Below are 18,655 nucleotides of genomic sequence, written 5' to 3' on the forward strand. Positions count from 1 at the left end.
CAGACTAGCTATTTCCAGTGATTTTGGCATATATTCCCTCCACCTCTTTGGCTAAGTGGAGCATTGTCAGGCAGGCAGTTTGAAATTTAGCTCTAGTTGTTGTGGAAATAGAAGAGACTGGGTCAAAGAGGGAGAAGTAGGAGGATAAGAAGAGAGAGGGAGAGAGAGAGAGAGAGAGAGAGAGAGAGAGAGAGAAAGAGAGAAAGCCGCCACAGGGCAGTAAGGACCATGAGCATATGGTCATGAAAAAGAATCATCCTAGACAGGAATAATTATGGCAGGTAACTAGCGGTGTGTAGCTGGGAAATAGTAAAATAGCTTAAACGGTTGCTATCTGCCCAGTTACTGTGCTTTAAAGCACTTATAAATCTAAAAGGTCTCTGTCTTGATTATTTGGGAACTATCTGGGTTAGAGAAGCCCCCTAGAGTCTTATATCCACTTCCACAACAAGTTGCCATCAAAGAAAGCAGGAGGCAGCACTGGGGGGGGGGGGCAGCGCTGGAGGGCATGCTTTTGGGGAGGTTTTCAGTAGCAATCTACAGCCCAGAGGCACCTCCAATTCTCTTATAAATGATCAAAGCTGTATTCATTACTTACTTTGCTGCAGCAAAACACCTGATAAGACAATTTAGGAAAGGGAGGGTTTATTTGGGTTTACAGTTTAAAGGTCTAGTCTATAATGGGGGGGGGGGGAGGTTGTGGCTGGTCACACTGTGTCCACAGTCAAGAATCAGAGATGAGAATGCTGCTGTCCGTCTCATTTCTCTGTTTCATTCAGTCTGTTGAGTAACCCACACCTAGGACCGGTCTTCCCGCCTCAGTCAGCCCAGTCTAGGAAACCTTCGACAGACATGCCCAGAGGTTTCTTCCTGTGATTCCAGATCTGTCAGGCTGACAATCAAGATTAGCCACCTGAGGCCATTAGCAATCGTATTGCAAATGTCATGCTTAAGGCATGTGCGTGTCCAAAGTCAGAGGCACATTAATAGTAGCTAAGGCTTATTGAGGTCCTGTTAGATGCCAAGCCCATTTTCTGTATTCCATTTCATCCTTCCAATTGCCTGTCTGAAGACGGGGCTATTTTAAAGATATTCATTTTCCCCGCCAAGGCAGGGTTTCTCAGGCTGCAGAAATGGCTCAACTGTTAAAGAGTAGGCTCACAACCAAAAACATAAGACAGGGATTCTCTGTGTAGCCCTGGCTGTCCTGGAACTCACTCTGTAGACCAGGCTGGCCTTGAACTTAGAGATTCACCACTACCACCTGGCAAGATATTCATTCTTTAAAAATTTTTAAAATTACCTTTAAAAATTGTGTGTGTGCACCTAGGGATGTGCACATGAGCTCAGGTTCCTGTGGAGGTGGAGGCCAGAGATGACAGATCAACCTGGAGCTGGAGTTACAGGCAGCTGTGAGACACCTGAACTGGGTGCCAGGAACGAACCTGGGTCCTTTAGCAGAGCAGTGTACACTGTTACCTGATGCCATCTCTCCAGCCTCCTCAACATTCATGTGCACTAAAGGAACTGAGGAATGGAAAAATAACGTTCTTGTGTACACACAGCTAGCTGTGGGCACAATCAGGGCATGGACTCAGGCACCAAGTACCTCTGAGCCTTGTAATAATTTATAAAAATAATTATAATAATTGTATTCATTTAGTGTGTGGTGTGCATGTGTGTAGGTGACCCACATTCATGCCCTTGCAGAGGCTAGAGGCGATGTAAAGTGCCCTGCTCGACACTCTCCATCCTATTTCCTTGAGACAGGGTCTCTCATTGTACCTGGCAGCCATCAAGCCACAGCAATCTCCTGCTTCCATGCCCCACACCCTAAGCAACAGTGTTACAGGTGTCTGTACAAGCTTGCCCATCTTTTTGTGTTCGGAGCCCTTGAATGGCTCTTCATGCTTGAACACTCTCTCTCTCTCTCTCTTTTTTATAACAACAACAACAAAACAGGGTTTCTCTGTGTAGCCTTGGACTCACTTTGTAGACCAGGCTGGCCTTGAACTCACAGTGATCCACATGCCTCTCCCTCTCTGAGTGCTGGGATCAAAGGCGTTTGCCACCATCCCGAGATCACAGAAGGAACACGCTTACCTTCTGAGCCATCTTCCCACCTTCCTCAAGCTTTTGCACTCAGCTCTCACCATGCACATTTCTGGATTCAGAATCTTCCAAAAGAACCCTTACACTACGCATCTCTTGTTGGATTTAAGGGAGAAAGCTAAGACTATCTTTTGATCATTACTGTGTTCCTAATGCAAAATAGAAGACATTTGCCTCAGAGATCCCCTATTCACCCACCCCACACTTAGAAGTGGCTTGATTTCTGATTCTATTGTTTCCCCTCCTCTTCTTTTGAACAGTAGTACATTATCTAAGTCTTTCCATATGCTAATGCTACTGCGCCACAAATTACAGAGTTATCAATGGGATGATATTGTCTACACAGCCAAGAAGCAGCAGCCTACCTCCATTCTCTGATTGGCATAACAGAATTTTGCTGTGGTTCCCGATCTTCAGGCCTTCACAGCTGCCCTGTGGCTTCCACAGTCTTTTTAACTTACCATCTCTGCCTTTAAACCAGACAACTTAACCTCTGCTCCCTGCACGTGTTGGCCTGGAGTAAAAGGGCCTGGGTGCAGGGAGGCAGCTTCCAGGACCACCCTCCCAGCTTTGAATTTGGCATGGTCTTGGGTAAGACCTTCCCCAGGCCTAACTTTTACTAGTTGTGAAATACATGGATCAGCCCCAAGGACCTCGAAGTGTGTTACTGGATCTTGATTATCAATTTGACAGATTTAGAATCACAGAATCACAGTGTGAAGAATGGGCACTAAGGTGATGATGTCTTGCACACAAAGCCATTTTTTGTTGAAAAGGATATATTCTAGGTAGGAATTTAAGGGGGCCACTGGGTAAGGTCTGTGTGTAGAATGAGTGTAGGGCTATTTCTAGGCAGGGGGTGGGCGTGGCGGCCGCTGAGCCGGATGAGAGCCGCGGGGCATCCCTGCAAGCTTGAGCGTCTGCAGACTGAAGCCCAGGCCGCGGCTGGTGGGGGACCGCTGCTGCAGCGGCTGCGCACTGGCGCAACCAGCCGGTTCATTTGCGTGTCTCCGCCCCTACAGCAAGGTGGTTGGAGGAGCCCGGTACGGTGCCGCCCGCCGATTGGCTGAGCCGCCCGCCGCTCAGGCCCGGGAGTGGACGGTTCCTACTGCGGCTGGGCACCGGCGGGGCTCCCGCGTCGGCCCAGCGTTTCAAGCTTGCGCCTGGTCCAACCTCAACCCAGCTTGGCCCGGCACGGGCCTCGGAACGAAGGCGCCGCTGCCGCTGGGCCTCTCGCAGGGCCATGAGGACGCGGCGGCAGTCACTGCGGCCCGCGTCAAGGTGACCAGCCGGGACTGCAGCGGTGAGAGGAGCGGCTGGCGCGGCGGGGTGGGGCGGGGCCCTGGGCGCAGGCAGCTGCAGGTGCGGGAGGGGCGGGACCCCAGGCCTGAGGGGTCGGGGCGGGGCCTCGACTCGAGGGTGGGACCTCGGCCTGGTGGGCGGGACCCTGGTCGGCTCGGGTCCCAGGGGCGCGAATGACTGCGTGTTGGGGGCTGGGGGAGTGGATGGCGGCCGGGGGGAAAGGGCGCAGGTGCGGGAGGCGGGGCCCGCGGCTGGAGGGGTCTGGTGGTGGTGGTGGTGGTGGTTGCTCGGCGTGGGGGCGGAGCCTTGGCGCGAGGCGTGGGGCCTGGGGGCGCTCAGGTCCCAGGGTACGGGAAAGACCTGCGTGTGGGTTAGCGGCGGGGAAAGGGCTCAGGTGTGAGGGGCGGGGCATCGGGCGGCAGTGGGAGGGGCTGCGAGGAGAGTTGGGAAAAGCACAGGTGCAGCGGTCGGGGCTGGGAGGGGGCGGGGCTGAGGAGCGTTGGCCGGTCCGGAAGCGGGGCAGCAGGTGAGAGTGAGACCCTTCCGGGGGAAGTGAAAGCTTCCCCCTCTCTGTATTTGGGCTTCTCTGCGGGCTCTGGAGGCATCCCCCGTTGCCTCTTGCAGGGGCGGGCCAGGCCTGCCTATGTCTTTGCTGACTCGCGCTAGGATCGCAGCTCCCCTGGTTAATAGGCCGGCTGATTCCCTGTGCCACGCTGAGCCCTAAATGGGGCGCACTACTTTTTTTTTTTTTTTAACTCCTCTGTTGCTGTTGAAAAGAGACATGGCTGGATTGCGGGGTGGTTGGCTTTCGTTGGCTGATAGAAAATGTTTGCTCTTCAAGAGTAGCTGGTGCGATGCTCGAAAGGGTTCTGGATTGTTGACTCGTGGTGGCAGATGCTCGTGCAGATCTTCACAGTGCCGGTCTCAAAAAGGTAGTTACGGCAGCGTGGTGAGGACGAAGAGCCGGAACCGGAGCAAGAACTCAGCTTTTTGACTCTGTGACAGACACCTAGGAGTTATTTTTGCCTTTTTGAGTGATTTGTTGTTTGCAAAATGACCATCCTGGTGCCTAATTGTGGCTTTCCAGGGGTCAGAGGGGAATATCTTGTCAGGTGGTGAGATGAGACCTCTTTCTTGAGAGTTTGGGGTTAGGTTTGTGTTGGGGAACTTCACTCCTCCAAACTAGTGGTGTTTTAGATTATGGTGTTCCCTATGAGACCTTAGCAAGCAACTGTAGTCTGGGGAGCCATGGTCAATGGAAAATAAAACACGTTTAGCTGTTGGCTGACCTTTATACCCATTCCCAGTGAGGACTTTAAGCTGATGCATTAGGTCTTTAATGGAGCCCTGTGGAATTCTCCCCCTTCCAACCAGCTTGATTCTGCCACATTCCAGAAGGAAAACTTCAGGGTGAAGAACACAATGGCCCTTCATTAGGTGTTTATGGAGACAGAAGGGAGAGAAATGATAGACCCCCTGTGCTCCAGAAGTATCCTCTATCTGCCCGTGACCTTTGGGTAGCTTGTGTTACCTCACTAGCAGTTGGCCAGTCTGGCCTGTACTACTTTGTTTCTGTGTTACATGGCCAGAAGACAAGGTGGCAGAAGCTCCTTTGCTAGCTTGCATTTGCCTTCATTTTATGAGCCTTGGACTTCTGGTGACCAAACACCATGGTGCTGGCCTCTCTTGCTATTATTGGTACGGTGATTCAGTGACATCATGGAGATATCTCAGGGATAGGCTCTTGTTTGGGGGATCGCTTGTGTGGCAGGTGCTAGGTCACCTGCACGTAGGACTTGTTCCTCCCTGTCTTGGGAGAAGCCACGTAAGTGTCTTTTAAGGACTGCTCTTCTCATGTCCTGTGTGTTAAAATGAAGTCCCAAGCCTGGTGGTTGACAATAAGAATGCATATCAGAAACTAAGATGGTTAGTTTTTCTTTCTTTCCATATGTATGTGTGTGTGTGTGTGTGTGTGTGTGTGTGTGTGTGTGTGTGTAATCTCCCATGACCAGTGACCTGTGGTTTAGTTCTTCAACTCAGAGATCCACCCGCTTCTGCCTCCTAAGTGCTGGGGTTAAAGGCATGTGTTACCACTGCCTGGCTAAAAATATTTGTATTACATTTATTTTTTTGTGTGTATTTGTGCATGTAACAGTGTGTGTTTGGAGGTCAGAGGATAACTGGTGGGAGTCCATTCTCTGCTTCTACCATATGGGTCCTAGATATCAAACTTGGGTTTTCAGGCTTGGCAGTAGGCACCTTTAGCCTCTGAGCCATTTCACTTGCCCCATAATTGGCTTTATTTTTGTTTTTCCTGATTGCCTTTTTAAATTTGTTATTGGCATGATAGCATTCAGAGATGAGAGAAAACTGCATAATAGAAAACTCTAAAACTCATAGTGATATGTCCCCAGCCTATTCCTTACAGCTCTGAAAGGTGGGAAGGCAGATTGGCTTGAAGCCTTCTGTTGTTCCTTCTGCTGTGTGACCTAGCACCAGCTTTTTACCTTCTCAGAGCTTTGGTTTCCTTAGTTGTAAAAATTAAGAACAAGTCTGAATACCTTGTAAATTTGTTTTGAAGAACCAATAAGCTATTTAGAGGCACTTTAGTTTCTTGGCTTCCAGTCTTAGGACCTTTCTCTCCCTGCCCCGTTTCCCATTTGCCCAGCTTCTAACATGGGTTACTCAGAACAGCATGTGCCATGCAAGGAGATGAGGACCAGGAACTCTGAGGCCTTTACTTATACAACCTTGAACAAGCCTCCTTCCCCACTCCAGAGCTCCGTTTTCTTAGCTGAGTGGGAGAGTGCTGGATGGTATGATCTTTGGGAGTGCTAACTCTAGCTTCTGATTGGCAAGCTGAAAATCTTAAGATCTTTGAGGAAAGCAGTGACCTGTGGTTTAGTTTTAAAAATATCTGTCTAGGGGCTGAACAGGTGCTTCAGTAGTTAGGACACTTGCTGTTCTTCCAGAGGACCTGAGTTCAGTTCATAGCACCCACATCAGGCAGCTTGCAACAGCCTGTTGCAGAAAATAAAACAGTAATATAGACCCTGTAAGTCACCTGTTAGGGAGTCTCCAGATCTTTGTTGATGGAGCAGATGAAGGACAGGTTGACTGTTGCCACTACTTGCAAGTCTTTTGTTTCTTCAGCATGTGTTTTGTCTGTTGCACAAGAATATCACAGCTAGGCTAGATGTGGTGGTGCACATCTTTAATCAAGCATTCAGGAGTCCAGTAGATCTCCGTGCTTTCAAGGCCTGTCTGGTCTGTGTACTGAGTTCCAGGTCCCTCAGGACTACCTAGTGAGACCTGATTTCAAACAGAGAAGATGATATTGCAGTGTTAGAGAGAGTGGAATTTGCGAGCTTCAACACGAAAGGGAAAAGCTATGAAACAGGAAGAGTTAAATTGGGGGTGAGGGATAGAAGGGCAGGGTGAGGTAATACAGGGAGGGAGAAATAACAAAGCCTTATGGAAACATACTACTGTATGGGAGAATATATATTATATGTGTGTATACACACATACATATATGCACACACACATACATAAAAAGTTATAATGGCTACCCTATAACAGTATCAGTGCTCCACTGGACACCACAGATTAACAAATGAAAGGTTCAGTCCCAGGAATCAGTTACTTCTTTTGGCCAGTGAGGTTCCTTAGACCCTCAAACATTATAGGGTATTGCCAGTGTTATTGGCTGCTCGTTAGAACTTGATGTTAAGGATGTTATTGCTGAAGACACGATATATTTGAATCATAGAACGTAGAGAGACCAGTTTGGAAACTTCATTCCTACTGGCCACCTTCATAGTGCTGGAATACCCTTCCAGCGGTGCATGCCACCAGAGGAGAAAAGTAATTGTCAATCTTACCCAGCTGTGAAACCTGTGAACTACAGTGATTGGTCTGGCAAGACATGACGACTGGTGTACTAGTGGCGTGAAGGTCATAGTAGTAATCAATCATTTTCTGCTTGGATTTAAGACCTACTTCACAAGATGAAACCAGTACCTGTGGCTAGATAGGTCATATGCCCCAGGTAAGAAGTTGCTACCTACAATTCTGATAAATAGTATTAAACCAACTCCTAATATTCATTGCTGTACTGGTAGAGTTGAGCATTCCTCAGCAGCCCTCATTAGAGAAGCTGCTTTGTACAGTAATGGCAGTTATCACAGAGTTGTTAAGGTGCAGAGATTAAGAGACGTTAGCATGCTCAGCCCTAGTTGGGACATCCGTCTCATTCCTTCTCCTAAAGCTCAAGGATCATTAAGGAGAAGAGGGGATGGAAAGACTATGAAAGCCATGGTGGTGAAGAAACAGTGCTTTCCAGACACAGCAGGGCAGCTGCACATAGGAACTCATAGCAAGACCTGTGCAAGCCTAAGCCAGACCAAATTACAGCTGGAAAGAGGAGGTGGGTATGAAGCTCCACCTCTGGCTGAGAAGCTGTTGGAAATTGGTAGCTACTTCGAGAGGTGAGAGCCGGTTTTCTTTAAGTGTAGTCCTTGGCACATTTTCCATGCTCCGGTAGAGTGCCATGAACCCAGGAAGGTGTGGGCAGTACAAATTGGACTTGATGGATTTAAAACAAAAACAAGGAGGACACAGAGTTGGTGGGTAGGGAAGGGGTGACTCTGAGGAATTGGGGTGGATATGATCAAGACACATTTTATGCAGTTCTCAAAGAACTAGTAAAAAATCACGAGAGAAAAAAATGCTACCCTACAGTCCTGTCCCATCGCACACTAAGCTCATACAGTGTTTGTTCACAGTCTTTCTTGTTCACAATCATTTCTTTTAATTTGTATTTAAAAATTTTTATCTCAAGTTTAAACAAGGCTGGGCGTGGTGGTATACGCCTTTAATCCCGACTCTGAGGGAGGTAGAAGCCGGTAGATCACTGTGAGTTTGAGGACAGACTGGTCTACAAAGTGAGTCCAGGACAGCCAAGGCTACACAGAGAAAACTCAAAATTATTTAATTATTAAAAAAAAAAAATCAAAGGTGGAGTACTCAGGAACAAAGGAAGGTGGGTCTCTGAGTTCCAGGACAGCCAGGACTACACAGAGAAAACATTGGAAAAACAAACAACTTTAAACAAAATTACAAGGATTATTTTAAGCAACTAGGGGGCTCAGACACAGGTGTCTGTCTTGTGTCAAGCTGCCAGGTCCTAGTCTCCTCCCTGGAGGCAGCTGCTGTGACCAGATTTTTGTTTATTCTGTATTCTTTCTTGTAGCAGTCTATACATGACCCACCCTTTTATTCACTTACTCTAGTTTGGAAAAGTTTCCAACTGCAGGGAATGCTCCAGTTGGTGCATGAAATTCCTCTGATATTATAAGCACTGTTTTTTGTTTGTTTGTTTTGTTTTTTTATCCCCCACCCTCATGGTATTTACTCCTTCCTGGCTAGCAGTAATTGTTTAGAAGACTAACAAGAGATGTCCCTTTTTCTTCTCTAGGGATGAAATGGCTTTGGTCCCAGTGAACAGTAGGTTAAAGGACATGGATCTGGATGTGAGTCAGAGGACTGAAAGAGAAAGGAAAGGGGATATTTGTTCACTGGAATTGAGAACTGATTTTCTATTTAGCCTTTGATTTGAAGTCTAGCCCTGTCACTCACTGGCTTTTAACACATGGACAGTTTATATCCTAGTCCTGTATCTTGGTTTCTGTAAGATGGGTGATGATCATGAGACCTATCTTGGGGTCTGTGCAGATGAGAGGACATCATGCTTGCAAAGCATTCACGGTGGCAGGCCATGTAGATGCCTGGAGCAGATGAGCTGGTGTGGCCACAACCTGAAGTGGACTCTGTTTCTTGCCAGGAGATGCTGACTGGGCAGTTTAAGGTGAGCATGGAGATATACATAGCGTGTAGGCGTACAGACATGGCCTTTGAGACAGTCACACTTAAGTTGCTGGTTACAGAGCAAAGTGGTAGGCCGAGCAGTGGGGGTGAGCAGCTTGGGGGTCACAGAAACAGGGAACAGTGACCTCCTGGGTGACTTAGGGAGGGATCCATTTTTCCTCCTTTTTTTAAAAAAAAAAAAAACAAAAAACTTTTTGGCAGAGTTTCTCTGTGTAGCCCTGTCTGGCCTTGAACTCAGAGATCCACCTGCCTCCAGAAGGCTGGGATTAAAGGTGTGTGCCACCACTGCCTGGCTTCATTTTTCCTCCTTTGTGAAAGCTACTCAATTCTTCACTGTCACCATGTACACTCCTGATCCAACCATGCATTGAGTTATTGATATGTGGCATTTGCCTGTGCTTCTTTCTGCTCAGAGAAAGTCTGCTTGCTGATGAGTTCCCAGGCTCTGCCCAGAATAGGCTTCCTGGGTGATGGCATGATAGGTCCCGATGAGTCATGTGTCCCAGATGTCTTTGCCTATGGTTTTTCTGTAAGCCAGCCTAGTCTCTGGATCTGTTCCGAAACCTCCAAATTCCCGAGTGCTTATTCAAAGGTCTGTGCTGTGCCCTCAACTAGCTATGGGTTTTGGGTATGGCTGCAGTGCTTGTCCTGTGGAGTCTTTAGAGTACACAGAGCTGGGGAAAAATAGGTCTGAAGATGGTCTGGTCGTCTTGCTGACATGTACCTCTATCCCATCCGGCCTCCAGCCAGCCACTGGAGATGACTAGGCAGCCTGCAGATTTTTTTTTAAAGATTTATTTATTTATTTGTTTGTATATATTTGTGCCTGCATGAGTTTTTGTACACTATGTATATGTAGGAGCCCGTGGAATGTAGAAGAGGGTGTCAGAGCTTCTGGTTATGGTGCACCCTCATGGGGGTGCTGGAAACCGAATTCTGGTCCTCTGAAATAATCAGCAAATTCTCTTAATTGCTGAGCCATCTCTCTAGCCCCAGCCTGTAGACTTTGACATGGGCGAGAGAGAGTTAGTTGGATCTGCGGTGCTCATAGGATGTACTTTCTTAACTGTCCTTGTGGGCATTAGTTGATCTTGGAGAGGATGTGTCAGTTTCTCCAGGTGAGCATCCACTGTCCTCTCTGCTGGCTCCTTCTGTAGGTTACATTTTTACACTGGTTAATAGGTACAGGGGGAGGATACAGTTCTCACCTACCCTTTAGTGCAGATATAGGATGACCTAAGGTGATGTTCACCGATGCCATGGAGTGATGGGGCTGACAGATCCAGGCTCTGGAGCAGGCTTGCGTGGCTTGACAGTCTGGCTGTGCCGCAGGCAGCCTGTGTTTACCCACAGCAGGTGTCTTCCCTGCCTTGGAAGATGAATATACTCTAACTTGGGGCATTGAAGTGGGGCACTTACCTCTCTGCCTGTTTCTTCTGGTCTTAGCACAGTGTTAATGGTGCTAATCAGATGGCCAATTCTAAGTCACAGATGGCCTCAAGCCATCCTGAGGTTGGTGAGCTGGTCCACAAGTGTTTGCTGTCTGCTCTTGCTCCAGCTCTTCGTAAAGAGGTGGTGAGGCCCAGAGTCATGGTGAGCATCCTGCTTGTACTGACAGATCCTTTGAGCTCTCCCCAGATTGTTTCATCTGCACTCACTGAGGTGAGCAGATTCTGCAAACCTAGGTCCCACACTCTTCTGCGCTTCTGCAGAACTGATGTGCTCATCTGCCCTTTGGGGGAAGTTTATCTCCCAAATGAGCATCAGAGAGGCTGAGGTGTGCTTGAGGCACAGAGTAGAGTCTGCACTGCTCTTAAGCACCTGTCCTCCAGGAAGTGTCCCCGCTTCTGCTTTCTCATTTGTGTGGAGATTGTGCCTCCCTCTGCATGGCCCTCATGGGGTTTCCAAGAGATGACTCAACAGCACTTGGCAGAGGACTTGCTCAAGAGCAGCTGTACATGTGTGCTAGGATGAGACTCTTCATCATGGTTACTGGTTTCTGGGATGCCTTTTGGGGGTTATTGATGATCACGTGTGAAAGCTATGTAACTCATTAAAAAAAATGTGTTGAAACTCAGAAGAGCTGGCAGTGGGGCTGGTGAGAGCAGCCAGGAAAGTGTCACCTCTTTCTGCATTGGCTTGCCAGGTATAGGTCCTGATCTCAGGAAAATGAAGGTATAGAGAGGGAGACACAGTTTTGGGCTGGGCCTGTCCAGGAGCTCCCTGCTCCTTCCTGTTTCATTGTTGTGATTCCATACTGTGTCCTTCATATGTAACATATCTTCTCCTCTGCATATGTGTGTGTGTGTGTGTGTGTGTGTGTGTGTGTGTGTGTGTGTCTGCCATGTGTATGCTTGTAGCCTTGGAGGCCAGAATAGGGCATCAGATCTTCTGGAAATGGAGTTAAAGGCAGGTGTGAGCCATCATGTAGGTGCTGGGAGCTGAACCCAGGTCCTCTGGAAGAGCAGCCAGTGCTCTTAACCACAGAGCTATCACTGCAGCCCCAGGTTTAAATATTTTTTCCTAAGGTTTGAATTTAAGGTTAAGACAATCACCTAGCAATCAGAAGGAGTTTAAGTGCTTGGCTTTGACAACTGCAGACCTTGACAAATGAGAGAATGCCCTCATTTGGAAAGGAAGGAGCAATAAGGAGCTTCTTTAAGTCCACGTTTAATGTTTCCACTAATTCTCACCTACTATCGTGGAGTCTTGTAAGTAGGGCAAGGAGGTCTGGTAGTTCAGTTTTGAATTAAATATTTATGAAAACCAAGTTGATACATTCAGAAGAACTTGTTTTACTTCTTTGTGGTATAAAGTTATGTGGAATTAGTGACTTTTACTGGTTTAAGACGTTTCCTTCATTCTGTCTTCTCTATAATACTCCAGTCTCTCCCTCTCTCCCTTCCTTTCTTCCTTTTCTTTCTTCTGGGTATTTGTTTGTTCCAGGCTGGCTTTAACCAGGCCTGCAGAACTGAAAAACAAGCTCTTAGCCAGGTGTAATTCTAGCACTCAGAGGCAGAGGCAGGCAGATTTCTGTGAGTTCCAGGCCAGCCTGGTCTACAGAGTGACCAGGGCTACACCGAGAAACCCTATCTCAACAAACAAAACAAAAACTAATAATAAAGACAAGCTCTTTAGAAAAGTAGCTGCTGTGCCTGGGTCCCTGGTGCAGCATCCACAGGCCAAGGATTGTGCCTGCATTGCTTACTAATGCATATCTGCTGGTTAGTTAAATGAGGGAGGAATGAACTAATAGAAAATGGACTGATTTGAATCCATAAAACAAGGTTGTTGGCTCAGAGGTCCTGTCCATCATACGATATTGGAGCACTTTACAGTGCTCAAAACATCTCCATGACAGTTATTTCTGCCTTCTGTTGATTGGGCATGGTGGGCGGGGTGGACAGGGTAGGTGTGATGTACATAAGACAGTGGAAGCTCAGAGAGGTTAATTGTCCAAGATGAGACTGTGAGAGAGTTGGGGTTTTTTTTGCCACTGTGGGTGTCTCTTTTCACACCCAGACACCTTAGAGTATAAGCTGATGCTTGCCTTGTGTAGTCACAGGTGAGGCGAGGAGATGGAGCTGAATTGGACAAAAGCACCTATTATAGTTTTGCTTGATTTTTATATATATTTTAAATTCCCAATCATTGGATTTGGGGAGTTAAGTTCAACTCAGCGTTAGGACCAGCGAATCCTGACTTTCTTCTAGTGAATAGTGAGATAGTGATCATTGGGGCGTGTGGTTGGCGCCTGATGACCAGAGTTAAGGTTGGGTTCTGTGGGGAAGGTTACTCGCCGATTGGTGTGATATGTATTTGCTGACCTCAGTTAGCTTTTGTATGTAACTTATCTCCAGGCACCTTTGCACCTAGCACGCCACGGCCTTTGTGCTCGTCAGGTTGAGTGTCAGTCTGAAGGTCTGTGCTTCCTCCCTTCCCAGGTGAGGTGGAGACTTAGTCTGCTTTCGTGCTCAATTGTACTGATGTCTAAGCTAGGTGAGCAAATTCGTTTGACTATAGCAATCTTGCAACAGCTGCCAGGAGGTCATACACGGCAGCTAACAAACCATGTCAGCCATTAAGGGTTTATCTCAGGTGACAGTCTCTGAAGCAGGGCGCTTTGTTGAATTGTCAATGCGACTATGAGGGAGCAGGACTAAGTAAGCTCTGACTAGCTGTGAGGCTCTGCTGTCTAGCCTGGTGATGGTGGTTACCTGAGAAGAAACAGCATCTCTTCATGATGTGGCTTCCATCATGGTTTTGGGCTGGGGAAAATGGGGGAGCTTTTTAGGCCTGGGAGGGTCTTGGAAACCAGTTTTACCAGCATACCCAGTAGTCCTGGGATAGGGAGGAGCAGGATAAAATCACCAGATGTGGAGCCAGAATTTGCCTTGAGGAGTTTCCTGGTGTCTGTGCCTCCTTCCTAAGCAGGAAAGCCCAGGACTGCGAGGGATGAGTTGGAAGCAGTCAGACCGCACCAGCAGCTGAAGGCAGAGGGCAGCCTTGCTTCTCCCTTTTCTCTGTCCTGCCAGACCATCTGTCCATCTGTCTGTCTACTTAACTAGTCCTTGTTGGGGGTAGTGAGTGCCAGCTCTGTGTGGGCTATGGAGTAGTGGGAACCAGCCCTGTTCTCTGTCTTATACAAATATTAAATGACTAAACACAAAGCAATAACAAATCACTGTGTAAAATATTAAGTGCAGCCCAGTATGGTGACACATATCTGTCATCTAGCACTTAAGAGTTAGAGGTAGAGCCCAGCGGTGTTGTCACATGCTTTTAGTCCCAGTATTTGGGAGGCAGAGGCAGGCGGATCTCTGTGAGTTTGTGGCCAGTCTGTTCTACAAAGTGAGTCCAGGCCCTGTCACGGCTGACCCTGGTGTGCTGTGGAGATGATGGTGAGAAGGAGGTGGAGATGAGAAAATGATAGATGCTGTTACCAGAGTCCAGATGCCAGCTAGTGGGTCCTGATCCTGTCCCTGAGTGGCTGTTTTATGATGCTGAGGTGGCAGGCCGTAGGCATGATGATGCAGTGGGGAAGGAAGGTGATGTCTGTCTTTTGCTTTGTTGACAGAAGATGGTGGGTGGGCCCAGTCACTGAGAAACGGAATATGAAGGAATATTAGGTGGGGAGGAAGAAGGTAGTGAATGGAGGTTTGGCCATTTTGAGGCTGGCTAGTCTTCATGCAGTTTGGTTGGACTGTTCGTTGGTGATTGCTCTGCTCACCTGGCACTAGAAAAGACTTACTTCCTGCTGGACATGTTACTGGGAATATCGGCATCTGCTACTGCCAGGGAAAAGGAAGCTGGCAGTTTTCATGGGGCCTTCTTGTGCCTCCTGCATGGGTCCTCCTTGAGTACATGGCCCCCGGGGTCTGCCGTAGGGAATAATGGGATTGCTCAAGAGGGCTGTGTGGTAAGCAAGGGATGCTGGATGCACTGCTAGGGATGGTCAGCTAAGAAGGAAGGCCATGGTGCAGGCCCCTGCCTCTGCCTCCTTCCAGCAGGGTCTGTCTCCTGCCCCTGAGCTGGGCCCCCTTGTGTTCAGCAGCAGTGAAGGCTTATTCTCTCACATGCTGTGGTATCAGTCAGACCATCACTCCAAAGAACTTCTTTCCATTGCCCAGAGTGAAGACGCAGGTAGGGTCTTTGCTATATCCCTTCTCAGAAAATCTCTGGTTATTATGGAGCCTCCTGTGTACAGTGACCCCAGGCCCCTGAGCAGGAAGGCTGCTTCCCCAATCTGCCTAACATTCTGGGGTCCAGGAAGGACCTACAGTTCCAGTGGAGGGCATGCATCTGCATCACTGTGGAGGGCCTGGGAAGCTGTTCAGTTCCCACGGACTGATGTGGCCTGGGGTGTGCAACCCTGTGACATGGAGGTGCACTGTTGGCCCTCACTCCGTTCTCAGTTTGAAGAGAGGAGAAGAGAGAAACTGCTCAGTTGCGGAGTAACAGAGTGCAGAGGTCTACTCAGATTGCTGTGGGGTGAGAGAGTGTTGAGTTGGTCAAATGGAAAGTTTCTGCAAGTCCAAGACCCTGACAGAAGTCAGCCTCCAGAACCAGCTGGTCTGGGGCCAGGAACCCGAGAGCCCTGAGTATACCCGAGGCACCGACCCAGTACTGACACCTGCAGGTGCAGAGTAGTGACAGGACTAGGCACACTCTCAGGACACAGCTGGTCTTAAACGCTGGAGCTGATGTCCTGGAAAGGAAAAAGGGAATGTGGCAGTATTGATCTAAGAAGGAAACAGCAGGGTGGAATGTGAGGCTGGGGACAGAAGCCCATGTGTCTGACAAAACATGAAATGCCAGGGAACCCTTGTGGGACAAGGCAGAGAGAGGATGCTTCAGAACTGGGCTCGGTCTGAGCTGAGTTCAAATCCTACCTTTGCCCAAATACTCAATCCTGATGAGGGTCCTCCAGGTGTGGGCAATTAGATTCTAACCTTCCTGGGTCTGTCTGCTAAGTTGATTTTAACTTTTTATATTAAAAGTTAAAAATTATTTATTTTGTGTGCATTGGTGTTTTGCCTAAATGTGTGTGATGGTGTTGGATCCCCTGGAACTGGAGTTACAGACAGTTGTGAGCTGCCACATGAGCGCTGGAAATTGAACCCAGATCCTCTGGAAGAGTATCCATTGCTCTTAACCACTAATCCATCTCTCTAGCCCTTTTAGTTAACATTTTTATTTTATTATTATTGTATGTGCAGGTGTATGGTGTATGTGCGTGGGGTGCATGTACCACAGTGTACGAGTGGAGGATAGCTTTGGGGAGTCTTTTCTCCTTCCATGTGGGATCTGGGGAACAAGCTCGGAGCTGTGCAGCAAGCATGCACTTTTATCGCTGAGCCATCTCCTCATTTCATATTTATTGATGGTCTCAATATGTAGCCCAAGCCTAGAACTTGTGGTTGATCTTTTGCCTCTGCAGCCCAGGTGCTTGGATGGTAAGCATGTCACCAGCTGTTTGTCCCTTTCCAGTGACTGCCATAGAAGCACCCACCACAGACAGTATTATAAGGATTCAGTGGTATGTTATATGGGCAAGATGCTTAGTGTGGTGTCTGCTACAGGGTAATGCTTTAGTAAATGACAATTGTGCTGTTTCCGTCACCTGAATACCTTTATAGATCTCATCCCCGGATTAAACTCTCCAGTCGGACTCAAGCAGAGGGCTGTGTTTTGGGGGGTGGCACACACCTCTCATCTCAGCACTCAGGAGGCAGAGGCAGGCAGATCTTTGTGAGTTCCAGGACAGCCAGGGCTACACAGAGAAACCCTCTTTCAAAAAACCAACCCCAAAACCAAACCAATCCTCCACCCCCAAACCCCCCCCCCCCAAAAAAAAAAAACAAAAACCAATAACAAAACCCCATGAGAACAAAGACATAAGATACACATTTCATGTGTGAAAAGTTAGGAGGGTATTAGCTCAGAGTAGGTAAGGAGCATGCTGGGTCAGAGACCTAAGTTCTTTATAAGTCTGAGGCTACCTCATGGCCCAGGTTGGCTGCTAGAGCTCTAGTCTTTCAATCTGCATTCCAACCTAAGACCTTTGAGGCTCTATCTCAAAACAAGCAAGGCAGCAAATAAAGACTGGATAGGTAGAAAAGGAGAAAAATTAACACTAGAGAGATGCACCACGAAGAACCAGCAGTGAGGAAGTTTGCTCAGTAAACGGGGGCAGGTTTGTGCTGCCTTATCAGGGAAGTCAGAGGTGCTCTAAAGGATGAGCAGGGAAGAGAAAGGACTTGCTGACCAAAGAACATGAGAAAGTAAATCATACATGTCAGTGTTAGAAGTGAGAAGTGCCGAGGTTGCTGAGCATCCTGGGCCAGGAGGAAGGAAATGGAGGAGAGGCTTGGATGAGAGGGGCCAGTGTGTGTTCTCTAGAGTGCCTAAGCTATAAGTCAGGACAGGTGGTTTTCAATTTAAACAAGAGAAAGACCCGAGTCTGCAGAGTCTAAGCCTCCTTGTGAACCAGACAAAATAGCAATGACATTCCAACACCTAACATCTAGGTGAAATTTCAATTCAAAAAGAAGACACCATGTGAGCCATTGCCAAACAATACTTAAGAGAAAGGATGTCATGTTGACAGAGTTGATGCACAATGGAACTGCATGAACTGCATGGGGCCAGTGGATCAATGCCAGCAGTTGTGGAGAAGGAGCTGTGGCTGGAGGAACGTTCATTACTCAGCCAAGTTTTGGTTGACATCTGATTGTAACAGGAACCATTTCAGGCAGTCCAGCATGCACCTTTTATGTGTAGCTTTTGCCACACCCATGCTAACACCATTCCCGGGGAAAATCTGATAGAAGGCGTGCTTAGCAATTGGGAGGTAACACAGACCCAGAGTCATACTCACAGGCCTGACAATGGGAAAGGCCCAGCAGAGTGGAACAAATTCTAAATAACTATGACTGGCATTGTAAAGTAGAAGATGAAATGCTTCTTGAAAAAAGATGGAGCATGCAGTCATAATAGTTAAGGCAGGAACAGAGTCCAGCTCAAAGCAACGTTCCTACGTGTGAATGCTCTCCAGAGGGCTGTGCTGCTGTGAGGGCCGAGGCTTAGCAGCCATCTCCAGCCCTGCCATATGTCTGATATGTCCCTCTGGCTCATGTGCTGTGCAGGCAAGCCACCTACCTGAGCTGCTTGCAGGGCAGTTCCATGGGGATACGCACAACGGTTTGCTTTGTTCTGGTGCATAGTCTTTGGAAAGCACAGTGATGTTTAAACAGTTGAGTCTTGTACATGTGACCTAGCCATTCCACTCTGAGGTGTATATCTAAGAGACATGTGCCCAGATGAAAACCTTTACTTGGTGTTCAGGGATGCATTGTAATAGAACCAAAACCACCAGAAATTCCTATCCGTTGATGAATGTCTGGAAGGATGTCAGGGTGTGGGCCCCTTGAGCTGCGTGCTGCAGACTGTTGGTACTGTAGTGTGGGTGAATGAGAAACATTCACGGTAAAGGAAGGTCCATTTGTGTGCAGCATCCAGAAGAGGCGGAGCCTTAGACACGGAAGGTAGATCAGTGACTGGTGGGCGGGTGAGGGGCCGGTGGTGGTAACTAGTGTGTGGCAGAAGGTGTTGGAGGGCAGTGATGAGAGTGCTCTGGAATTAGTAAGCAGTGATGACCGAGCTCCCCACAGAGTGTGCTGAGAATTCCTGAATTCCCTGGCTGTGCTGAAACTCTGCAGACCAGGCGGGTCTTGAACTCTTAGAGATTCTCTTGCCTCTGCCTCCTGAGTACTGGGATTAAAGGCATGTGCCATGATGGGCCAAATTCTAGAATTTTAAAGAATGAGTGTTGGGCCCCATGATTCTGTTT

At 48.0% G+C, this 18,655-nt stretch overlaps 1 protein-coding gene across 8 annotated transcripts in view; it reads left to right on the forward strand.

The window, feature by feature from the left end:
• The first annotated feature begins 3,226 nt into the window (after positions 1-3,226).
• Positions 3,227-18,655, forward strand: part of Ralgps1 (Ral GEF with PH domain and SH3 binding motif 1) — a 235,391-nt gene continuing 219,962 nt past the window's right edge. For 7 of the 8 annotated variants that reach the window (XR_008719384.1, XM_055600980.1, XM_055600983.1 and 4 more), the window contains exon 1: positions 3,905-3,940. The gene's annotated coding sequence lies outside the window, so the exon portion shown is untranslated. Of the gene's footprint in view, positions 3,416-3,904; positions 3,941-18,655 lie in introns of those variants that run through there. The other variant, XM_055600981.1, reaches the window with a different exon arrangement.

Source organism: Psammomys obesus, unplaced genomic scaffold, assembly GCF_907164565.1.
Source record: "Psammomys obesus unplaced genomic scaffold, mPsaObe1.curated_primary_1811, whole genome shotgun sequence".
NCBI lineage: Eukaryota > Metazoa > Chordata > Mammalia > Rodentia > Muridae > Psammomys > Psammomys obesus.